Below are 23,165 nucleotides of genomic sequence, written 5' to 3'. Positions count from 1 at the left end.
GTTAGAATACAGCAATTACCTTTCTCTTTTTGACTCACTTCACCAATATCTCATTTTGAGTAAACAGTATGTTCTATATGGAAGATGTTTGTTATCAGAAAAAAAAAATGATCAATCTTGGGCCCTATTTGCTCTTGCAAAATTAAAAGTATAGCATACACATGTAACATATATATGAATACATACATATTTGTCTTAGGGGTTGCTTTATCTTATGAGATTGTCTCTGTGCTACACTGCTATTTGCAACAGATTCCATTTTGAGAGCTCCTTTTCAGGTCTGACCATACTTGAGTTTATCTTATGTATTTCATGTTTCATATTAATGACTTATTTTATTCTTGATAGGTTGTGTCTCTGTATTCTTGGTTTGGGCAGCTATTACAAATTACCATAGATTGGATGGATAAGCAGCAAACATGTCTCTCGGTTCTAGATGTGGGAAGTTCAAGATCAAGGTGCCGGCAGATCCAGTGTCTAGCAGGGGCTCACTTGCTGGCTTCTTTTCTCATATCCTCACTTGGTGATGGGGAAGCAAGCTTTTTTCTCTCTTCTTAACTAATCCCATCAAGAGAGCTCCACCCTCATGACCTAATCACCCCCCAAAACCCTCCATCTTCAAAAACCATCCCTCAGAGAGAAGAGTTTCAGTATATAAATTTGTGGAGGATAAAGACATTCAGTCCATAGCAAGTATCTTTTTTTTTTTTTCTTAAAAAAAAAAATAATAAAAGCTTTTAGCACTTTGGACTACAGTAATCCCCTACATATAAACCTTCAGGTCTTGAACTTTCAAAGAATTGAACCTGCATGTCTTAGTCTTGCGTGTCCAGTCACATAAATAAGTTCTCATGTCTGGCGTACATTGTCCCTGTGTGCATCCTCTACAAGTGGTTGTGCTTTTCCTCCCTTCCTCCTTTTTTCCGCCTTCCATTTCCTTCCTTCTTCCTGCTCGTAGAGTCTTCCTTTCATCTTGTCTTGTGACCTTGTCCACAATCAAAGCCATCAATGGCCAACCAAGTCCTTCTCATGTTATGTGACTGACACTTTCTGCCTTTCTGTTCTACATTTTGGGGAAGGAAATGGCAACCCACTCCAGTATTCTTGCCTGGGAAATTCCATGGACAGAGGAGCCTGGTGGGCTATAGTCCCTAGGGTGGCAAACAGTGGGACATGACTGAGTACACTATGCACATTCTACATTTTAGGACTCTTGTGATTACATTGGATCCACTGAGTTAGTTCAGGACAAACTACATGTTTTAAGGTCTGGTGGTTAGCAACTTTAACTTCCTCTTCACTTTTGATTCCCATTTGCCATGTAATGTAATATATTTATAGGTTTCAGGAATTATTAGGCTGTGGACCTCTTTGGAAGGCCATTCTGCCTATTACACTAGGCTGCGCTGATGGCACTGAGGATTCTTTTACCTGCCCTGGTTTCCAACAGTGTGCTTGGATCTCATGATCCTTCTCTTAGGGAGTAAGGCTGGGCCTGTTGCTTTCAGCCTGGAGACCAGAAAGCTGAGATCTTAACACCCCTAGCTATTTTGGACATTTGTTCTATTTCTGATTCAGAGAGCTACTTTTTTTTTGAACTTTTTATTTTGTATTGCAATGTAGCTGATTAACAATGTTGTGATAGTTTCAAGTGAACAGCAAAGGGACTTAGCCATTGATGTACATATACATGTATCCATTCTCCCCACAACCCTTCTCCCATCCAGGCTGCCACATAACACTGAGCAGAGAGTTCCATGTCCTCTACAGTAGGTCCTTGTTGTTTATCTGTTTTAAATATAGCATTATGCACATGGCCATGCAAAACTCCCTAACTATCCTTTCCCTCCAAGAACCATAACTTCATTTTTTAAGTCTGTGAGTCAGCTGTTTATTTTGTATTATTTTTCTTATGTATCTTGGTGATTTTCTGTTTTTCTTTTTGACCTTTCTTAAGAGTCTGGAGCAGTGAGGATTATGAAATACGAATCTGTCTTATCATCTTGATATGGAGGTTCTCTAAATTCTAATAGTAGCTCAGTATGGAGCACTCAGATGTATCCTTAGAAAAACTTAAAATACTTGGCCAGTTGTCATACAGGACAAATTAGTGTTTTACTGGTTTGTGAAAGTGTTAGTTGCTGAGTCATGTCCGACTATTTGTGACCCCATGGACCCACCAGGCTCCTCTGTCCATGGGATTCTCCAAGCAAGAATACTGGAGTGGGTTGCCAGTCCCTTCTTCAGGGGTCTTCCCAACCCAGGCATCAAACCTGGTCTCCCACATTGCAGGCAGATTCTTTACTGTCTGAGCCACCACAGTGTAACACGAACCATGGGTCTTAAAACAAGAGAACTTGTTACGTCACAGTTCTGGAGGCCAGAGTCTTAAATAAAGGTGTCAGCAAGGCCGCACTCCCTTGGAGGCTCTAGGAGAGGAGCCTGCCTGCCTCTTCCAGCTGGGTGACTCCTGGCTTTCCTTGTCTTGAGGCAGCATTGCTCAGATGTCTGCTTCTGTCTTTATGTAGCTTTCCTCCCTCGGTGTGTCTTTTCTCTAAGTATCACTGGGTCCACATCTCCCTCTCCTTTCTCTTCTAAGGACACCAGTCACTGAATTTAGGACCCATCCTATTCCAGCATGTGCGTGCATGCTCAGTTGCTAAGTCGTGTCTGACTCTTTGCAACTCTGTGGACTGTAGCCCATGATGCTCCTGTGTCTACAGAATTCTCCAGGCAAGAGTGCTGGAGTAGGTTGCCATTTCCTTCTCCAGGGGATCTTCCTGACCAAGAGGTCTAACCCAGGTCTCCTGCATAGGAAGGCGTATTCTTTACCGCTGAGCCACCAGGGAAGCCCTCATCCAGTATCTGCCTTAATTTGGTTATATCTGTAAGACCCTGTTTCCAAACAAGGTCACATTCACAGGTACCAGGGATTAGGAATTGAAAGCATCTTTTTGGGGGAGAGGACATAATTCAACCCACAACAGGTGTATTCTTAAATGTATTTCCCGTGTATTTGTTTTACTTTCCCACTTAAAGTTGCCATTCACCCTATAGGGATTGAGTCAATTATGCCTTCCCTGTGTCCCTCTCCCCAAATCCGTGTTTCCTAGAGAGTAACTGCTCAATAAACGCCTGCTGACTGACCCAGGTGACTTTTGGCCATAACACTCCAACCCTTACAGGATCTGCTGAAGCCAGAGGGAAAGTGGACGTACCAGTGTTTTCCAAAGCAGCTGTGCTTATAAATTCATATTGCAATGAGGTATTGTCTCAGAGGGAGCCTTTGTGGCATGCAGCGTGAAATAAAGGAAAAACACAGAACTAGAAGACCTTTGGAAATTAAACAGAGTTGGCCATACATTTGAAGAGTGGGAAAGGCATTTTCAAGCATGTCATTAAAGGTGAACACCAAAAAGAAACATCTCAATAGATTTGATTGCCTTTTTATGCTCAGTGTGTCAAAGAGGATTATTCCCGGAGTTAAAAGGAAAGGACAAGGCGGGGAGGCAAAAGCAGCCAGAAGAACTGATGTCTCCTCAGCTCCGAGAGATGCAGTGGAAATTTTCTCAATAGAGGACCATCGATCAGTACTGCTATAGCGTGAAGGATGGTCATTTTTAGTTAAATAAGACATGATTCTTCTATCTGATCTGGTAAAAGTAAACTAACAATGCTTTTTTAGCTATTGCAAATTTTATCTTATCTTTTAAAACCATGACTATTTGAAAATCAAGATTGTATTTCTAAAAATGTTATACATGATGTGTATAAAACCACATTGCATTGAATTTTAATTAATGTAAGGTAAAACAATAAATATTCTTTTGGGAGTAGAGAGATTAAATTAGGTTTAAAAAGCAAGTTAAGCTATTTGATACAAGTCCACTTCTCCATGTTTGTAGAGCTTCTTTTCTTTCAGACAAAGTTGGCAAGTAATTTTTAATTTTAACTCAATTTATGAGGTGTTTCATTTTGGCTTCAGGTGCAGAGAAACTCATGATCCCAATGGAAAATGTCTCAGCCACCTGCCTGCCTTCTCTCCCCATCCGTCCTGCTTTTCTTTTGCCCCAAAGCCTCATCCAGCCACTTCTTACATTGCCACTGCCACACTTTTAAAGAAGAGGTGCTCAGTGCCAGCTCTGAGGTCTCCTGCAGCCAGAGCAGGCACTGGGATGCTCTGATGATGATCCCATCCCATTCTTTTTATGAGGGTTCAGCTTCAGTATCTGTAGGGGGAAAGATGTCTCATTGAGCCAGGCATCCCTCGTGGTGCTGAGATGCTTGTCCTGCTTCCCCCCTCACCCCCGTTCTGGGAGCTTCTCCATTCATCATCAGGTGGCTCTCAGTCCCTGATGATGGTCTCATAGGGCAGGTACCAGATCTGAGCGCAAGACCATGGTCAAGGCCTCCCCACTACGCAGAGCCTCTGACCACAAGGCCAGGCCTCCCCACTACCCAGAGCCACTGAGGACACTCTGGCTAGGACCAGCCTCCGCTTTTCTCAGGAGCAGTTCCCAGAATACCAGAGAGGGTGGAGAGCAATCTCGAAGCATGTAGTTGTAAGCATGTTGTATGCATCCTAAAACTCAGTGATGAACAAAAATGTTACCATTCACCTTAATGTCCACTCATCAGTGGCTACTTTGTGTTTGCCCCTGGGTTATCCTTTTTTTTTAAGGGAAAAATCCAGAACCTTGAGTTTCAAACAGAAATCGGAACAGACTGTAGGAATCCCCCTGGTCCAGGAAGCAGGAGCGGTCATTTGTATTTCAAAGGAGGGTCAGAGGAAACTCCCGGAGATAGTCTGATTTTCAGCTACACCCCCCAAGTCCTGTTATGGGGTGTATGTGCAGTGTATTTCAGTTGTTTCTGTGTATGGGAATCAAGTGTGGGTTTAGTGAACATACAGGCAGCCTGGTTTCAACACCAGTGATTTTGACTCTGTCTGGAACATGCTCAGGAATCTGCATTTATCTCATAAGGCAGGTGTGATTGCTATATTTCACTGAGGCTTAGGGAGATTCATTTATTTGTGTGTGTGTGTGTGCTAAGTAGCTTCAGTCATGTCCAGTTCTTTGCAACCCCATGGACTGTAGCTCTCCAGGCAAGAATACTGGAATGGGTTGCCATGCCCATCTCCAGGAGATCTTCCCGACCCAGGGATCAAACTCACGTCTCTTGCATCTGCTGCACTGGCAGGCATTTCTTTACCACTAGTGCCACCTGGGAAGCTCTCATTATTTGCCTAAAATTCCCTACATGTTGAGGGATGACTATTCATTGGAAGGACTGATGCTGAAGCTGAAGCTGAAGCTTCAATACCTTGGCCACCTGATGTGAAAAGCCAGCTCATGAAGAAGATGACCCTGAAGCTGGGAAAGACTGAGCACAGGAGGAGAAAGGGATGACAGAGAATGAGATGGTTAGATGGCATCACTGGCTCAATGAACTTGAGTTTGCGCAAACTCCAGGAGATGGTGAAAGATGGGAAAGCCTGGCATGCAGCAGTCCATGGGGTTGCAGAGTCGGACGTGACTGAATGAACAATAACAAGAACCAAGGTTTCCCTCCAGTTCTGATGGCAAAGCTTATTAACCTCTCCATGAAACTCCCTTAGTGCACACAGCCCGCCTTCGTTAATCCAGAAAGCAGATGTGGTGTAATAAAGGGCTGATTTTGCTGAGCCTGGAGCCTGTGCACACAGACGTGACCCTCACATGACCCTGAGCTTGAGGGGTGTGAGAGGCTCTGAGGTGACAAGCAGCTGGGCCCCAGAAGGAGGAAACAGAGCTACTGCCTCTTTGGAAAGCTGAACAGAATCCACGGAAAGAAGTTGTTGGTGACCATCACTGGTCTAGATGCAGTAATACTACTTGGATGCAGTTTAACAAACATGATGGGTCATTGCAGTTTCTGAAAATAAAAAATAGACTTGGAGGTCAGTGATTGGTCCCTGTTGTTGCACGGTAACCTCCCGTTCAGAACTGCCAAGCCCTGGGCTCACTTAATCTGACCGTCCTTGTGAAGTATGTGGGCCTCAATTAGGGAGCCCGCCATTGCCTGGCCTGTAGTCCAGGAGACAGGGCCTGGTTTGCCTCTCAGGGGTGTGGAGGAAGATACACCTTGTGTTTTCAAGTAATGGATGCTGGAGCACCCCTTTAAAAATATTTATTTATGTGTTTGGCTGCACCAGGTCTTTAGTTGTGGCACTTGGAATCTTTAGTTGTGCCATGTGGGATCTAGTTCCCTGATCAGGGATGGAATCTAGGCCCCCTGCATTGGAAGCTCAGAGTCTTAGCCACTGGACTGCCTGGGAAGCCCCTAGAGCACACTTTAAAACTCGAATGTGCTCATTTTAATTTGCCTGGTGAGTCTCCGAATCTCTGACAGGTAGATGGAGGCTGAAGGTTTGAAGCTGGAAGTGCCCTGTGCTCTGATGACCCCTCAGTCGCGTGGTTCATGACCTGGCTGACAATATGTCGGCCCAGGTTAATGTCTGAAGCTTCAACACGTTGTGCTTATTCAAGAATTATTTCTAACAGGTATCAGGTGCTGCTCTAGCTGAGTCACTTAAGTAAATGTAGAATGTTATTTCACCTCTTCTCAGTCACAAGGTTTGGAAGTGGCAAGGAACCTTCTGTAGGGCATAGAAAAATGGTGAAAGACAAAGGCTGTGGTAGGGAGAGACACAGCAGAACATGGGTGAGCAGGCACATGAAAAAGAGTCTACACAAAGAGGCTGTTGGATGTGTGGAGAGAGAGCTTGCAGTGATGGATGCCCGGCCAGGGAGCTGGCACGGGGCCGGCCTGGGACGAGGGCCCAGGTGCAAAAGCCTGTTGCGCATGTTGATTAATGGCTCGAGTCTTACGAATGAGGACGTCATGTTGTTCTAGTCCAGGAAACCCACCGAAAGGATTGTTTTAAATGTGCAGCAACAACAGAAAGTGCAGTATTAATCCTTCTCCAGTCATTCTGCTGCGGGCCTGTGGGGTGAGCAGGCAGTCCCACTCCATCTGGCGCCATGCAGGCCGTCTTGGGGTAACGGCTGAGACTGAGAACCCAGCTTCCTTCTGAACTGCCCTGCTTTCTCGAGCTTGTCTGCTTTCTTTACAAAGGCAGCATTCTGTTCACTTGTGATCACACAGACTGAGGGCACAGAAGCAAATTAGGGTATCTGTTTAGAGTTTTAAATGTTTATCTTTTTATTTGGGATTGAAGCTGATGAAAAGTAAACCAATTAGTTAAAAAACCCCAAATGTCTAAATATCAGTAACTGTGTTCAGCAGCTTCTCTACAAGAATAGTATTAGAAAACACTTTAATTGAAATACGAACTTTAATTACAATATGTGATAGTTACAGAGAAATGCTGTTTTTGCTACTTGGAAAAAATTGAGTTGGTGTATGTCTATGAATGGTAGGATTTGATATGCACCTTTAATTAATTGATGAAGATGATCGATAGGCATAATTAATAGTGAGGGATAAGAGTAGGTGTGTTTTTGAAAGTGTTAGCTGCCAGATCACATATAAAAATGGGGAAGCAGTAAAGCCTCAGAGAGTGAGCTTTCATTTGGAATCAAAAATGCCTATGTTCAGGTCCAAGTTTTGCCATGGTCAGCGACTTGAAGTTAACCAATTAGAGTCTAGGTTTGTTTGTTTGTTTGTTTTTAATCCTGAATTGCTAGTATCACATCAGGTCCTGGGGGTCTAATTCTGAAGAGAAGCACACACAATCCTTGCCTATCATGGAGTTTACAGTGTGGCGGGGCGGAAGGAAAAATATAACCATGTAATGTAATGTATGACTGTAAAATTACAGCTGTTTTGTAATCACAATCTGTGTTTTGAATTCTGAAAATAGGAAATTAAAGGCCATTTTAAATCTGTCTTTGGACATTGGCATTATTTCCTTAGAGGCATGCTTTAATAAAGAGGACTTCTAAAGAACATACTTAAAATTGATATGAGAATAATGACTTAAAAATCATAGCGACAGTCTTGCCTTTACTTCTGTCTTTTTCCTCTTTGCTTCAAATAAATACCACAAATTAGTAGCTAGGTGAGCATTTTTATTACAGATACTCAAGACCAGGCAGCCTGTCTTGTACTCAGATAATAACAGAATAGGTCCCACCATCCCTTATCCTGTGAATTGTAAAGTAAAAAGGCCCAGTGGTGGACAGAGAAGGCAGGTGGGGCTGGCCCCATGGTCCTGGCATTGAGGAGTGCCCTCTGCAGTGGCTGTTTTCAGATAGTCCACTGGGCTGGCCAGGCTGCTGTGGGGTTGGGGCCCAAGGTTCTCGAGACACCACCTCTGGACATGAATCAAGACCAAGGCAGATCTCACTGCTCAGTTCTTTTTCCAGATGAGCCAAGTGTTTCAACAGAGAAGTTGGGACCATGCAGAACAAAGGACCATAAAATGAAGATCTGTTTATGTTTGGGTGATTTACAAAGTCTCTTTTTTCCTCCTGTTACTGCTGCTGTTTTTAGAGATCTTATGTTGGGTGGTTTGCCAGGCAGTGTTTCACCTTTATTATATAACTGATTACTTTCCCCCCATTCAGAGCACTCTTTTCCCCTTTCATCATCATCACCAAGACAGTAAAGTACATTTGATTTAGTATCTTTATTAGGATGGTCTGACAACCATTATTTCCCCTCAGCTCTGTGATGAGCCAGCGTCGCCACCACACATGTCCAGCTCCAGCCATGTGCGTTTCCGTGACTCTTCCTCTATAGGCAGGACCCTGTCACCAATCAAGTAGGAACTGATTTTATTCATGTTGTTACCTGGCAAATAATCTCCCTTCCACGCTTCATAATAGTCTCACGTCATTTCTTACAAATACAAACAGATGACTAATTCGGCCACATTACTGGCTCATTACTGGAACATGGAAATAAACATTTTTTGAAATGTGACGGCAAGAAAGAAAGTTCTAAGGACCGCCCTTATCTGAAAGGAACCAACTGCAAAATCATGGCCAGCCACATGTAGGAAAAAAATCCCGTATTTGACCGAACCAGTTGGATGAATAATAAGGCATGCCCAAGGACTCTTCTGTTATTTTTTTTTGTTTATTTGTTTTCTGGTCTCATTTAAAAACATTCTTCATAGTTTATTTTGAGGACTGTATTTTAATATTTCAAGTAATCTCCAGTGTCATGCATTTTTACCTGAATTCGTTTAAACTATCTGCTGCGAAAAAGCAGGCAGGGCAGTGGGATGTTTCTGGTTATAATGTAACTGGTTTACCTTTAAAAGTCTTTATCCTCTTTCTTTAAAGAAGTAGGAGAGTGTCTCAGTAGTTTGTAGGAAATTGCATTGCTCAGTTAGACAGTGATTTTTTTTTTTTTTTCCTCTCCAGCAAAGCTTTAAATGTAACAGTCATTCAGGTCACTCGGTCTTATCTTTTCTCACCTTTGGCTCCTGATAGAAGCTTCCCATACACATGGATGAGCATCCTAGGGAAGAAGCAGAGTGAGCCTCCAGGGAGTCAGTGCATGGACATCTCTAGAAGTTTCTATGGGGAAGAAACCTTGGCAAGGACTTTGGAATCACACCACTTGAATATATTCAAGGTGAAGCCTCTCTTTCTTTTTTTTCCTTAGGCTACTTTTCTTATTTTTGCATAAAGAAGAGCAAGGGAAAGAATATTTTTCTTTGTCTCTGCTTCATGACTTTTCCTACAATGACTAAAGTTTTAGCATTTATTAGTGCTTATTATTATTATAATGTCTGTTCCACAACTAAGCCTACAGATAAAATCAGGTCCTTTTGAAAACTACAACAATATAACTTACAGAAGAAAGCACAGGAGAATATTTTCATGACCTTGGGGTAGGTAAAAATCTTCTTCAACAGGACACAAAAAGCAGTAGCTTTAAAGAAAAAAGTTGATCAGTTGAAGTACATTAAGAACTTTTGTTCATCAGAAAACATCTGTGAGAAAGTGAAAAGGCAAACTACAACAAAGAAGTCTTTTGCAATACCTTTATCTGCTAAAGGGCCTCTTTTCAAACTATAAAAAAGATTCCTACAAAACAGTAAGGAAAAGAAAGAGCCCTTAAAAGTGTGCAAGACACTTAAGTGTGCAGTTTATAAAATAGTCTATTTAAACATGAGAATGGGTTCAATATTTTTCATTCAGTGAGGAAATAAAATAGTCAATCAGTAAAAGCATAACATGATAGAATTACGTGCTCACAAGGATGACTAAAATGAAAAAGACTGAACATTTTCAGGTGTTGGTAAGGAAATGGAGCAGAGAAAATTCTCTTAACACTTTTTGGGGAAGGGTACAGTCTCTCTGGAAAATCATTTGATGATATCTATTAAAGATAAGGAGAAGATGAGCACGTGTCCTTCTACTCTACCATCTTTAAGTGGTTTTGGATAGGAACCTATGGAGATATCTGAATTTGCTGGGGGTGATAGATTTGCTGGGGGCGTTGGATCATTGAAAAGGCAAGAGAATTCCAGAAAACATCTATTTCTGCTTTATTGAGTACGCCAAAGCCTTTGACTGTGTGGATCACAACAAACTGTGGAAAATTATTCAAGAGATGGGAATACCAGATCTTACTTGCCTCCTGAGAACTCTGTATGCAGATCAAGAAGCAACAGTTAGAACTGGACATGAAACAACAGACTGGTTCCAGATTGGGAAAGGAGTAGGTCAAGGCTATATATTGTCACCCTGCTTATTTAACTTCTATGCAGAGTACATCATGAGAAATTCTGGGCTGGATGAAGCACAAGCTGGAATCAAGATTGCCAGGAGAAATAACAATAACCTCAGATATGCAGATGATACCACCCTTATGGCAGAAAGCAAAGAAGAACTAAAGAGCCTCTTGATGAAAGTGAAAGTGGAGAGTGAAAAAGCAGCCTTAAAACTCAACATTCAGAAAACTATGATCATGGCATCCTGTCCCATCACTTCATGGCAAATGGATGGTGAAACAGTAGAAATAGTGACAGACTTTATTTTTTGGGGCTCCGAAATCACTGCAGGTGGTGACTGCAGCCATGAAATTAAAAGACACTTGCTCCTTGGCAGGAAAGCTATGACCAACCTAGACAGCTTATTAGAAAGCAGAGACATTACTTTGCCACCAAAGGTCTGTCTAGTCAAGGCTATGGTTATTCCAGGAGTCATGTATGGATGTGAGAGTTGGACTATAAAGAAAGCTGTGTGCCAAAGAATTGATGCTTTTGAACTGTAGTGTTGGAGAAGACTCTTGAGAGTCCCTTGGACTGCAAGGAGATCCAACCAGTCAACCCTAAAGATCAGTCCTGAACATTCATTGGGAGGACTTATGCTGAAGCTGAAACTCCAGTACTTTGGCCACGTGATGGGAAGAAGTGATTCACTGGAAAAGACCCTAATTCTTAGAAAGATTGAAGGCAGGAGGAGAAGGGGACAACAGAGGATGAGATGGTTAGATGGCATCACTGACTCAATGGACATGAGTTGAGTAAGCTCCGGGAGTTGGTAATGGAGAGGGAAGCCTGGTGGGCTGCAGTCCATGGGGTCGCAAAGAGTTGGACACAACTGAGCCACTGAACTGAACTGAATTGATTCGAGATAAGTGGGCTGTACTGGTGGCTCAGTGTTAGTGACTGCATGCCAGTGCAGGGCCCAGCTCAGTGTTAGTGACTGCATGCCAGTGCGGGGCCCAGCTCAGTGTTAGTGACTGCATGCCAGTGCGGGGCCCAGCTCAGTGTTAGTGACTGCATGCCAGTGCGGGGCCCAGCTCAGTGTTAGTGACTGCATGCCAGTGCAGGGCCCAGCTCAGTGTTAGTGACTGTGCATGCCAGTGCAGGGCCCAGCTCAGTGTTAGTGACTGCATGCCAGTGCGGGGCCCAGGTGTGATCCCTGGGTCAGGAATATCCCCTGGAGAAGGAAATAGCAACACACTCCAGTATTGCTGCTTGAGAAATCCCATGGGTAGAGGAGCATGGCAGGCTACAGTCTGTGGGGTCACAAAAGAGTCGGACGTGAGTTAGCAGCGAAACAACAAAAACAATTAGAGATTAATATTTACATAATGCCCAATATTTCTACTCCAGAAACGTATACACATCTTCAGTCAAAGACATGTAAGAATGTTTGTTGAAGTACTGTTTAGGATAGCTCCAAACTGAAAATGACCTAAACGTCTCTCAGTACTATAGTGGGTAATTGCAATATATTGTTATTCAGTGGGGTATCATGCAGCAATGAAAAAGACCAAACTTCTGTGTTACAACATGGTTTACTTTCATATACATTGCAACGAGTGAGAGAAATCAGACATAAAGGAATACATAATTGTACAATTCCATTTATATGAAGTCCAAAATTAGGCAGACCTGATCCATTATGTGAGAAGTCAAGATAGTGAATACTCTTGGTTGAGTAGTGACTAGAAGAGTCCAAGGGGGTATGAAATTGTGGATTCTAAAAAGTTATATGGGGGGAAAGATATCTCAAAAACAAAAATTCTAACATTTTGAAAGCTACATTGACATAAGAGGAAGAATATGTCAGCTGGCATGTTTTTATTTTTGAAAAGCTAATTACGACTTTTTTTTTTTAATGAGAAAGAGGAAACAGAAAGAGGTGTTTAATGATATATTTGCTTACAGTTTTCCCCAAAATTATTGAACTGGTGACCCAAGAAAAACATCTGGATTTGAAGCAAGATACCCTCAGTCTCTCAAATTCTGTACTTTCTTGTTCCTGACTGTGAGCCCAGCAGATTTATTGCTTTCCAAAATTTAGATTTGTCAAGAGATTCTTCTAAGGCTTCAGAACATTGTTTGTTTTCTGCACAGAGTGCCATTTTGCCAGCATGACACTGGACAGATCTCAAGATGTTTCTAGCAAAGTTGTGGGGCTGTAGTGATGGATTGCTTGCTGTGGGGCAGGAGGAAGAGGCTAGTCATTCAGGTGGGTGGAGTCGTCACATACCATGACAGAATACAGGAAGGGACGGGAGGGCTTTGGAGTTGCACGAGTGTGGTGTTAGATATACTGGGTGCCTGTTTATTCAAGTGGCTTGAAAAGTGTGTTTGGAACCTCTAAAGAGTGATCTGGGTTTGTGTTGCAGGTAGAGAGTAATCAGTAAGTAGATAAGTATGACTAGATATGAGAAGATAATTTATAGTTTACATCTCCAAATTTTAGTTTTCAAAACACTTTTTTGTGGCTGAGGGTAAACCATATATTAGTAGATTTGGTCTCCTGGCCTCCAAGCTTCACAGACTGTAGATGAAAAGCTTTGAATTTTCATTTACCATGATGATAGGTGATTTGTCTTAGAAATGCCTTAAATAATGTCTTTTTGTTATACAAAATATAAAGGAACCAATAATTTGCTGGATTTATAGTTAACTTCGTTAGGCAGAATGAAACAACTGACCTTAATTATATATGCTATTTTTTTAGTAAAAATTGTTGCCTTTTAATGAAGATAAAGAATATATGAGGAATTGGAAAGATAAGTTAAATATATGTTCATTTTAATATACAAAAATTAAAGGAGACTATATTATATTTTAGGTGTTTGGGTATATTTAAAGAACATTTTAAATTTGCTGATAGGAAAATGAAGTTTAAAATTAGAATTTGTGAACTCAGAGTGAAAGCCAAAATACATGAACTTCTTGAATGCATACCTGACCATTTACATTTGATAATTCAGTGATTCCAATATGTTCACCACAAATCGAATTTCTGATAGTGGTCTCCTGCTGGAAGCAGTGTCCGTTGACCCTGTTCCTCTTTGTCTCCTCCTATCCTCATGGGGTCTCTTGGCTGGTTTATTTGGTGACAGGTCATTTTTCATGCTTTAGTGGTTTAGACAAATGCTTAATGATACACTTTCTTTTGCTTTTGATAACAAGTTTATTACTCTCCTCACAATCCTCCTCATGTGCTTGTGCTTAGTCATGTCCTACTCTTTTGCAGCTACCCCAAGGACTGTAGCCCCCCAGGCTCCTCTGTCCATGGGATTCTCCAGGCAAGAATATAGGAGTGGGTTGCCATTTCCCCCTCCAGGGGCTCTTCCTGACTCAAAGACTGAATTTCCCTCTCCTGTATTGGCAGGCAGATTCTTTACCACTGGCACCACCTGGGAAGCCCTATTATTATTCTGGGAAGGTGAAAATCTATAGTTTGTGTGTCATAGGTACACAAAGGGTCTGCTGAAGTTTTGTTTTGTTTTTCCTTTTTTTATTAATTAGTTTATTTTTAATTGGAGGATAATTGCTTTGAAATATTGTGTTGGTTTCAACATGAATCAGTATATCTATGTCCCTTCCCTTTTGAACCTCCCTCCTGCCTCCCACCCCATCCCACCCCTCTAGGTTGTCACAGAGCACTGAGTTTGAGCTCCCTGCATCTTACAGCAAATTCCCCCTCTTTGCCATAAATCACAGCAAGATCCTCTATGACCCATCTCCTAGAGTAATGGAAATAAAAACAAAAATAAACAAGTAGGACCTAATTAAACTTAACAACTTTTGCACTACAAAGGAAACTATAACCAAGGTGAAAAGAAAAGCCTCAGAATGGGAGAAAATATAGCAAATGAAACAACTGACAAAGGATTAATCTCCAAAATATACAAGCAGCTCATGCAGCTCAGTAACAGAAAAATAACCCAATCAAAAAGTGGGCAGATAACACTTTTAACAAATTAACTTGAAGTCAAGGTGATAAGCCATAGAAGTGCAACTGCAAACACCAAAAATTCCCAGAATTAAAATTTTAGAAGCTATTTCACAGGAACCCCAGCTGAGTATCATGAGTAATTTTTTATTGATTTCTATTGCTCTTGCTTGCAGTAGTTTAGTCTCTAAGTCATGTCCAACTCTTGCAACCCCATGGACTGTAGCCCACCAGGCTCCTCTGTTCATGGGATTCTCCAGGCAAAAATACTGGAGTGGACTGCCATTTCCTTCTCCAGGGGATCTTCCCAACCCAGGAATTGAACCCGGGTCTCCTGCACTGCAGGCAGATTCTTCACCAGCTGAGCTACAACTGCTCTTGCTAGATCTTCTTTTATATCTGCATTGAGATGCAGAGTATTTTTTGAGGTATCAGTTCAGTTCAGTTGCTCAGTCGTGTCTGACTCTTTGCTACCCCAAGAACTGCAGCACGCCAGGCCTCCCTGTCCATCACCAACTCCCAGAGTCCACCCAAACCCATGTCCATTGAGTTGGTGATGCCTAATGTCATATTTTGCTTAAACTATTGCACAAGCATAATGTATTTCTGGTCATGATTGTGTTTTATGGTAGGGTCCATTCAACATTTGCTTTTTCAGAAAAGCTGTTTTTTCAGATGTCCCTTCTTTATGCTATATATTAGCAATTCATACTAAAACCATTACTGAACTGTTTTTGTTTTATAATTCTATAGCCCTAGAATGCTTTTGTGTATTCAGAATAGAATAATAGCAATTATAATGAAAAAAAGAAAATCTTGATCTGCAATCAAAAAGATTGTTAATTTCCTTCCTAAGTGACCAATTGATTTGAACCAGCCATTCAAATCTTAAGTCTTAGGAAAAAATGTGCAAAATGGCTGTGAGTCTTTAAAAAGAAAACTCTTTTAAAAAGAGCAGACTGTGATTGATTGCACATTGATATAAACATGCACATGGGGCTAGTTCTGCAGCCTAGAGATGGAAAAATTCCTGTTGGAATCACAGAAAAATAGATGCATTTAAAGAGAGCCTGAAGCAGTGGAAGCAAGAGGATTGAGGATTGGGGAAACAGCCTGAATTGCATTATTTGAATGTTATTAGAAGCCTGTGTCTGGGATGCCCTTTTGAGCAGTTCGTTTTAAGGCAGTGTGGCCTGTGGGGTATGAGATAAAATCAGCAGGAGCTGGTGATGTGGTCCCAGCTGCGACCTCACAGAGCACGGTGTGGACTCAGATGTCTGCATGTGGTCCCCAGAGTCAAGACAGAGGGAGACTGTTGAACGCAGGCGAGCACAGACCCGAGGGGAGGCTCTGAGATCTGACACCACTCTGTCACTCCTGAGCTGGCTGGATGCGGGCAGGTCATTTCTCCTTAGAAGGGTCATTAGAACGTGGTCTGTAAGACGGCTTCCAGTTCTGACCTTCTGGAGCTGGTTATGAGTGGACACTTACCTGTGAGAAAGGGCTCTGTCAAACAAGATGTTCAAACAGATTCACAGGAGGATAGGATGTTAAATGACCACCCCCCCCAAAAGAAACACCCCTTTAGTTCTTGACCAAGGGCTGGGTAATAGACGGTGTGCAGCCCAGAGCAGCGCTAGGTGCCAGAGCTGGCTGGATGTCAGTGGCACAGAGCTCCTCGCAGGTGAGGTCATGTGGCTGCAGTGAGGCTTGTTATGAGAAGGTGGATGCAAGGTGCTGTTGGAGTCAGGGAGAGAGATCTGAGTGAGAGTGAGGGTAGGTGTTGCCCAGGTGAGGTCAGAGACAGAGGGAATTGTGTGTGAAGGTCCAGAGAGGAGAGACACTAGGTTTGAGGGCCAGACATTGAAACATGGTTTAGCTGGAAATAGTGAAATGGTGGCAAGTTAGCGCAGAGGGTGAACACAGGCCAATCTTGGAAGACGTGAGTGTTTGTCCTTCAGCCACAGGAATGGTAGGCAGGGGTGGGAGGGGCAGGTGTGTGGAGTTGGGGGCTGCAAGCCTGTGCCTGCGTCTGGCTCCTGTGCCTCTGTAGCCTCATTCTTGCTCCCCTATGTGGGAGAAGGGGGTTTCCTTTCTCCCTGAAGAGGTTTGGAGCGAACGTGAGCAGCTAGTGCCAGGCAGGTTTGACAGGGTGGAGTCCAGTCACCTGGTACTGCCTATGGACTTCACCAGAAGCCTCCAGGCTGGCAGCCCCCTAAAGTTCCCAGTGTGGGTTCTACCCAGTTATGACCACCAGACATGGGCCCAGGGCTGGGGGCAAGGGGGCAAGCAATTTCCCAGAAGCATGGAGCCTGATATCTTGTTCAGTTTTTAGAAAGAGTGCTGGAAAGATACCTGAGTTTTGTGTAGAAGAGGATATCCTAAGGGGTAGCCAGAGAGATAATCTGGGGCCATTTTGGGTTGACTTGTGTCCCCCACCCTAATGCATATATTGCAGTTCTAACTTTCAGAACCTCAGAATGGGTCACTGTGAGTGTGATTGCTGAAGGTGATGTGGTGATGCTGGAATAAGGTGAGCACTTACTGTTTTTTTAGCATTTATTCTATTGTGATTGTTGTCCTTATAACGGGAAATTGGGGCACAGACAAACAGGAAAAGTGCCATGTGAGGTGAGTGATGCCTCCTCACAAACATGGCAGCCCCAGAAGACTAAAACAAGGACAGTTCAAGTAATTTGATGTTAGTGTTCTGTAAGGGTTTTTTCTTTCAAATTGCCTAAATATATGATTGGAAAAGGAAAACATATATATTGGAGGAGGAAATACACACATAAATATATATATTGGAGAAGGAAATGGCAACCCACTCCAGTATTCTTGCCTGGGAAATCCCACGATCAGAGGAGCCTGGTGGGCTACAGACTGTTGGAACGCTAAGAGTCGGACATGACTTAGCGACTAAACCACCACCACACACATACTGTTGTTCAGTCACTGAATCGTGTCTGACTCTTTGCGACCCCATGAACTGCAGCACGCCAGGCTTCCCTGTTCTTCACTATGTCCTGGAGTTTGGTCAAATTCATGTCCATTGAGTCGGTGATGCGATCTAACCATCTCATCCTCTGTTGTCCCCTTCTCCTCTTGCCTTCAGTCTTTCCAAGAATTAGGGTCTTTTCCAGTGAATCAGTTCTTCCCATCACGTGGCCAAAGTACTGGAGTTTCAGCTTCAGCATCAGTCCTTCCAATGAATATTCAGGATTGATTTCCTTTAGGATTGATTGGTTTGAGCTCCTTGCTGTCCAAGGAACTCTCAAGATGCCTCTAATGAGGACACGGAAGCTTCATGGTTGTCTAGATATTAATATAAGGTATTCATATAAAATATTAAATTAAGTCCTGGTTTGGGACCAATACTTAATAGGATCGACCTGCACACAAATGTTAAATGTGAAGTAAATGTCAGTATGATTTTGAGCTTAGAAATAGTGATATAAAGGCTATTTCTTTTGCACAATTTAAAATTATTATTAAATAGGTATAGACATGCCTGTTTATCCCTAGAGAAAACTACTTAGAAGTATTGAAGAAATGTTATTACCTACAAGTGACTTTGTTGATATTTTATTAAGTCTTTGGGAATTAGACATAATGGAATGAAAATCAGCAGAATGGAAATTAAGTTTCTGACTTTATTTGACTCATTAGTGACCTAAGGGCACCTACTAAATTAATATGTTATATTCAGTTTCTCCAGATGCAAGCTAGAGCTTAAAAATTACCAGCTAGTTTATTCTCTTTTGATTTTGTTGAGAAGATTAAGGATGCCATTTTTTTCTTAAATGCAAAGTGGTATTATTTTGTGTACTGGTATTATTTTGCTTCAATAGTGTCTGACTCTTTGCAATCCTATGGACCATAGCCTGCCAGGCTCCTTAGTCCGTGGGATTCTCCAGAGAAGAATGCTGGAGTAGGTTGCCATGCCCTCCTCCAGGGGATCTCACCAACCCGGGGATTGAACCCACAGCTCTGCATTGGCAGGTGGGTTCTTTATCACTAGTGCCACCACAATTCAGAAACAGCTTGTAGATGTGTCTTGGTAGGAGCAAAGTGTACCTGTGTGATGAATATTATGATTGCTAATATACCTAGGAAAGTGAACATAATTATGGACTGGATTTCATTATATTTCAAAATAAGCCCCAGTGTATATGCTGTGTGTTGAAGAAGACATGTCTTGATGCTAACACATTTCAAACATGTGGGAGTTGTCACTCTAAAGTAGATTTTTAAAATCAAATTCATTAGGACTTACTTTATATATACTAAAAATTATTCAATCAACTTGGACAAATGATATACTAATGTAGCCACCACAATCAAGATGTAGAACATTTCTGTTGCCCCAAAAGTGTTCCTTTTTGTCCCTTGCAAACTCCAGCTGCAGATAACCACTGATCTGCTTTCAGGTGGTGGTGGTGGTTCAGTTGCTCAGTCCTCCTGGTCGCTGCAAGCCCTCCAGGCTCCTCTGTGTATGGGATTTCCCAGGCAAAAATACTGGATTGGGTTGCCATTTCCTTCTCCAGGGGATATTCCCAACCTAGGGATTGAACCAGTGTCTCCTGCATTGGCAGGCGGATTCTTTGTTGCCGAGCCACCAGAGAAAGAATGAAAACCCCATTCTTTCAGTTACTGTATGTTAATTTTACTTGTTCTGGAGCTTCACATAAATGGAATCCTATTTCATGTACTGTTTGTGTCTCACTCTCTCACTCAGCTGGTGTCTTTGAGATTCTCCCTTTCTGATGTGGGTTCTGTCAGTAGTCTCCACTTCACTGCTGAGCAGTGTTTTCTACTGGATGGACACAGCATGTTAGTTTATCAGTTAACCTTTTGATAGACATTTGAGATTGGGTTGTTTCCAGTTTGACATCTGTGTATAAAGATGACATGAACATTATAGTACACTCATTTTAATGGACACAGTATTTTAGTACACTGTTTTAAAACTCCTGGACCTAGTTAAATTCAAATCTGTGAAAATTCTTGATGGTATTCCCAGGTGGTTTGGTAGTAAAGAACTTGCCTGCCAATGTGGAGGACACAGGAGATGCGAGTTCCATCTCTGAGTGGGGAAGATCCCCTGGACAAGGAAATGGCAACCTGCTCCAATATTCTTGCCTGGAAAATCCCATGGACAGAGGACCCTGGTGGACTATAGTCCTTGGGGTCTCAAAGAATTGGACAGGACTGAGCAACTGATCATGATGCTTCCTGGCAGTATATTGAAATACACTTATATATTTACTTGAGCCTACTTCATTCTGAAAAACATTCTCTTTTTGCAGACTATGAACATTTTGTAAAAATTCAGAATGTAAATAAGTGATATAATTTGAGCCAAAGGAAAGAAGGGTAGAACATTCTATGTGTTTGTATACTTTTTAGAGAAAAAAATATGTACCTTTATTGGGTTTAAAAGGAAAAAAAAGTGTTTGGATAAGAATGCTGTGTTAAGGTTCTCCAGTTTTTATTCCTGACTCAAGAATGATCATCTGATTTGTAATATTTTGGGCATGTTGTCTACATTTCTCTCCCTAAATGTTAGATTAATTTTTTTTTCTTATGGACTTAATTACTGGTCTAACCCCACACTTGACCTTTCCCCCCACATTCTCACTGATACTTGTATTGTCAGGCTTTTAATTTAAACTGTTTTTAAAAGCTGATAGTGGTGTCTCATTGTGGTTTTATGTTTCCCTGAAGACTGATGAAGTTGACCATTGGCCATTGTCCAGTGCTTATTGGCCATTCTTATTTCTTCTTTGGTAAAGCATCTATTCAGTTTTGTGACCATTTAAGTTTACTTTTTGTCTTATTCAGTTATGAGTTCTTTCTGTGATCTCTACCCAGAAACTTGCTAGGTAGGTGTACTGCCAGTAATTTCTTCCATTCCATGTCTTATCTTTATTTTCTGAACAGTGTCTTATGAACAGTGAAGGTTTTTAATTTTTTTTTTAAACTTTACATAATTGTATTAGTTTTGCCAAATATCAAAATGAATCCGCCACAGGTATACATGTGTTCCCCATCCTGAACCCTCCTCCCTCCTCCCTCCCCATTCCATCCCTCTGGGTCGTCCCAGTGCACCAGCCCCAAGCATCCAGTATCGTGCATCGAACCTGGACTGGCAACTCATTTCATACATGATATTTTACATGTTTCAATGCCATTCTCCCAAATCTTCCCACCCTCTCCCTCTCCCACAGAGTCCATAAGACTGTTCTATACATCAGTGTCTCTTTTGCTGTCTCGTACACAAGGTTATTGTTACCATCTTTCTAAATTCCATATATATGCATTAGTATACTGTATTGGAAGGTTTTTAATTTTGTTGAAATCTGATTTGTCATTTTTTTTCTCTTTTGATCTTTTTATTTATTTTTTTGTTATGTCCTATTGCCCATTTCAAGAAATCTTTGCCTGTTTCAAAGTCACAATAATCTCTATATTTTCTTCTTTAAATGTTGTAATGTTTGCTTTTACATTTGGGTCTGTGATTCATTTCAAATATGATTCACAATCATATTTGTTTGTCAGCTTGATTTGAAATCACTTTCTTAGATTAGACTTTGCTTTCCCCACTGCATAGCATTTACAGTTATTGTTGTGGTTGATAAAATTGTCTTATAGAGAGAAATGGGCCTCCCTGGTGGCTCAGCAGTAAAGAATCTGCCTGCAGTGCTGGAGCTGCAGGAGGCGTGGGTTGCATCTCTGAGTCAGGAAGATCCCCTGGAGAAGGGCATGGCCGCCCACTCCAGTATACTTGCCTGGAGAATCCCATGGACCGGCGGGCTACAGTCCATGGGATTGCAAAGAGTTGGACATGGCTGAAGTGACTTAGCGTGCACAAGTGCATAGAGAGCAATTTTCATTAAAATGAAATTGTATAGAAAAGTCTTTTCTTACATAAAAAACTTTGTAAGAATGTCCAGAAAAATGATGTTTCAGTTTTGTCTTAATATACCCTCCCATGAGAGCCCATTCTGAATTTGTGAGTCTCACAGTCAGAAGAACAAAGACGCCTGTGGGATTCTTTAGGAGTCCCCTTGAGGCTTTTGCATTCTCATATTTGCCAGGCAGAAGGAAAAGAAAGTAGCACATTTTGTGAAAATAACTTCATTTGTACTTCTGCATTAGATAATGAAAGTCACCTCGTTTTGATAATCAGAACCCTTGGCTCTGATTGTCTGTCCCTAGCCAGGACCCTGCCATCCACCAGGACTAGGAGGGGCTGGGTGTACAGCTTGCCTTACAGTTGTCCTCAGATGGTGCTGCAGAGATAGCAGTGTGCAGGGGAGACATGCCCAGCTTTGGAGTGGGTACCAAAGCTGCTTCTCTTTTCATCATCACTGCCCTGAGTGTTATTTTCCTGTGGCTCAGTTACAACTGACTTGCCCTGAATTGAGTGAATCTGGAAGATGCCGAGGCCTGGAAATGACTGCATTCAAATGATTGGCCTGTCACGGCACAGCCCCCTCACATCACAGCTCTGTCCAGGGTAGGCATGACTGGCCATAAATGTCTTGGAATGTAGTTTGCCATAATTAACCAACTTGATTAAAAACATGCAACAAATGTTAAATACATCTTCAGCTGCAATGGAAAATATTGACATTTTTTTAGAGTCAAATTTTGTTCAAAAAACAGGAAAAATTTCAGGTGGCTGAAAACAAATGTGTGTGGGAGGGGGTGGGGGTGATGTGTGTGTTTGATGCATGTGTTTGCTTTTTAATTTTTTCTATCATTTTCTTTCTTGGCTAGTTTAGCACAAGAATGAAGTATTTCTTTATGCCTATGGAAGATTAATTCTTTCAGTGGTTACTGAAAGTCAAAGATGGGCTTCTCAGGTAGCGCTAGTGGTAAAGAAACTGCCTGCCAATGCAGGAGATGCAAAAGACAAGGTTCGATCCCTGGGTAAGAAAGATCCCCTGGAGGACGGTGTGGCAACCTACTCCAATATTCTTGCCCGGAGAATCCCATGGACAGAGGAGCCTGGTGGGCTACAGTCCATAGGGTCGAAAAATCAGACATGCACGCAAAGACAAGAGGTACTGCAGGGGAGGTCAACAGGAATGAGACTTCATGAAATGATTGTCCTTATATAGATGACTAGTTATTTTAATAATCAGATGGTTTGGCTTTTTCCTAATAGACAGCTGATTTTCAGAGTCATAGTACTTTTCTTTGATGAAAGCCTCAGATGATTTAGTGTAACAGAGAGAATGATCATTTACTACAGACCACTCTTTTGCCATTCAGCAACTACTGTGGTATATGTGTTGATGGCACAGACAGAATTTATGAAGAAGCAATTAATTTACTTCAGTTGGCTGAGTGGTAGGCATAACAATGGCCACTCAAAGAAGACTGTGTACTAGTCCTTGGAGAGTTGTATGTGTTACCTTACAAGGCAAAATAAATATTTAGAAATACCATTTTTTTCCAGGATTTGCTATGATGAGGGAAGGATCC

The 23,165-nt window shown here is 41.9% G+C and overlaps 1 protein-coding gene across 1 annotated transcript in view; it reads left to right on the top strand.

Moving 5' to 3' along the window:
- LOC112580193 overlaps window positions 1–23,165 on the top strand; it is a 177,378-nt gene that overhangs the window by 131,072 nt on the left and 23,141 nt on the right. The gene's annotated exons all lie outside the window — the stretch shown is intronic.

This window comes from Bubalus bubalis, chromosome 18 (assembly GCF_019923935.1).
Source record: "Bubalus bubalis isolate 160015118507 breed Murrah chromosome 18, NDDB_SH_1, whole genome shotgun sequence".
In the NCBI taxonomy this organism is placed as follows: Eukaryota; Metazoa; Chordata; class Mammalia; order Artiodactyla; family Bovidae; genus Bubalus; species Bubalus bubalis.
The sequence above is the reverse complement of the archived record's forward strand: the minus strand, read 5'-3'. Positions and strand labels throughout refer to the sequence as shown.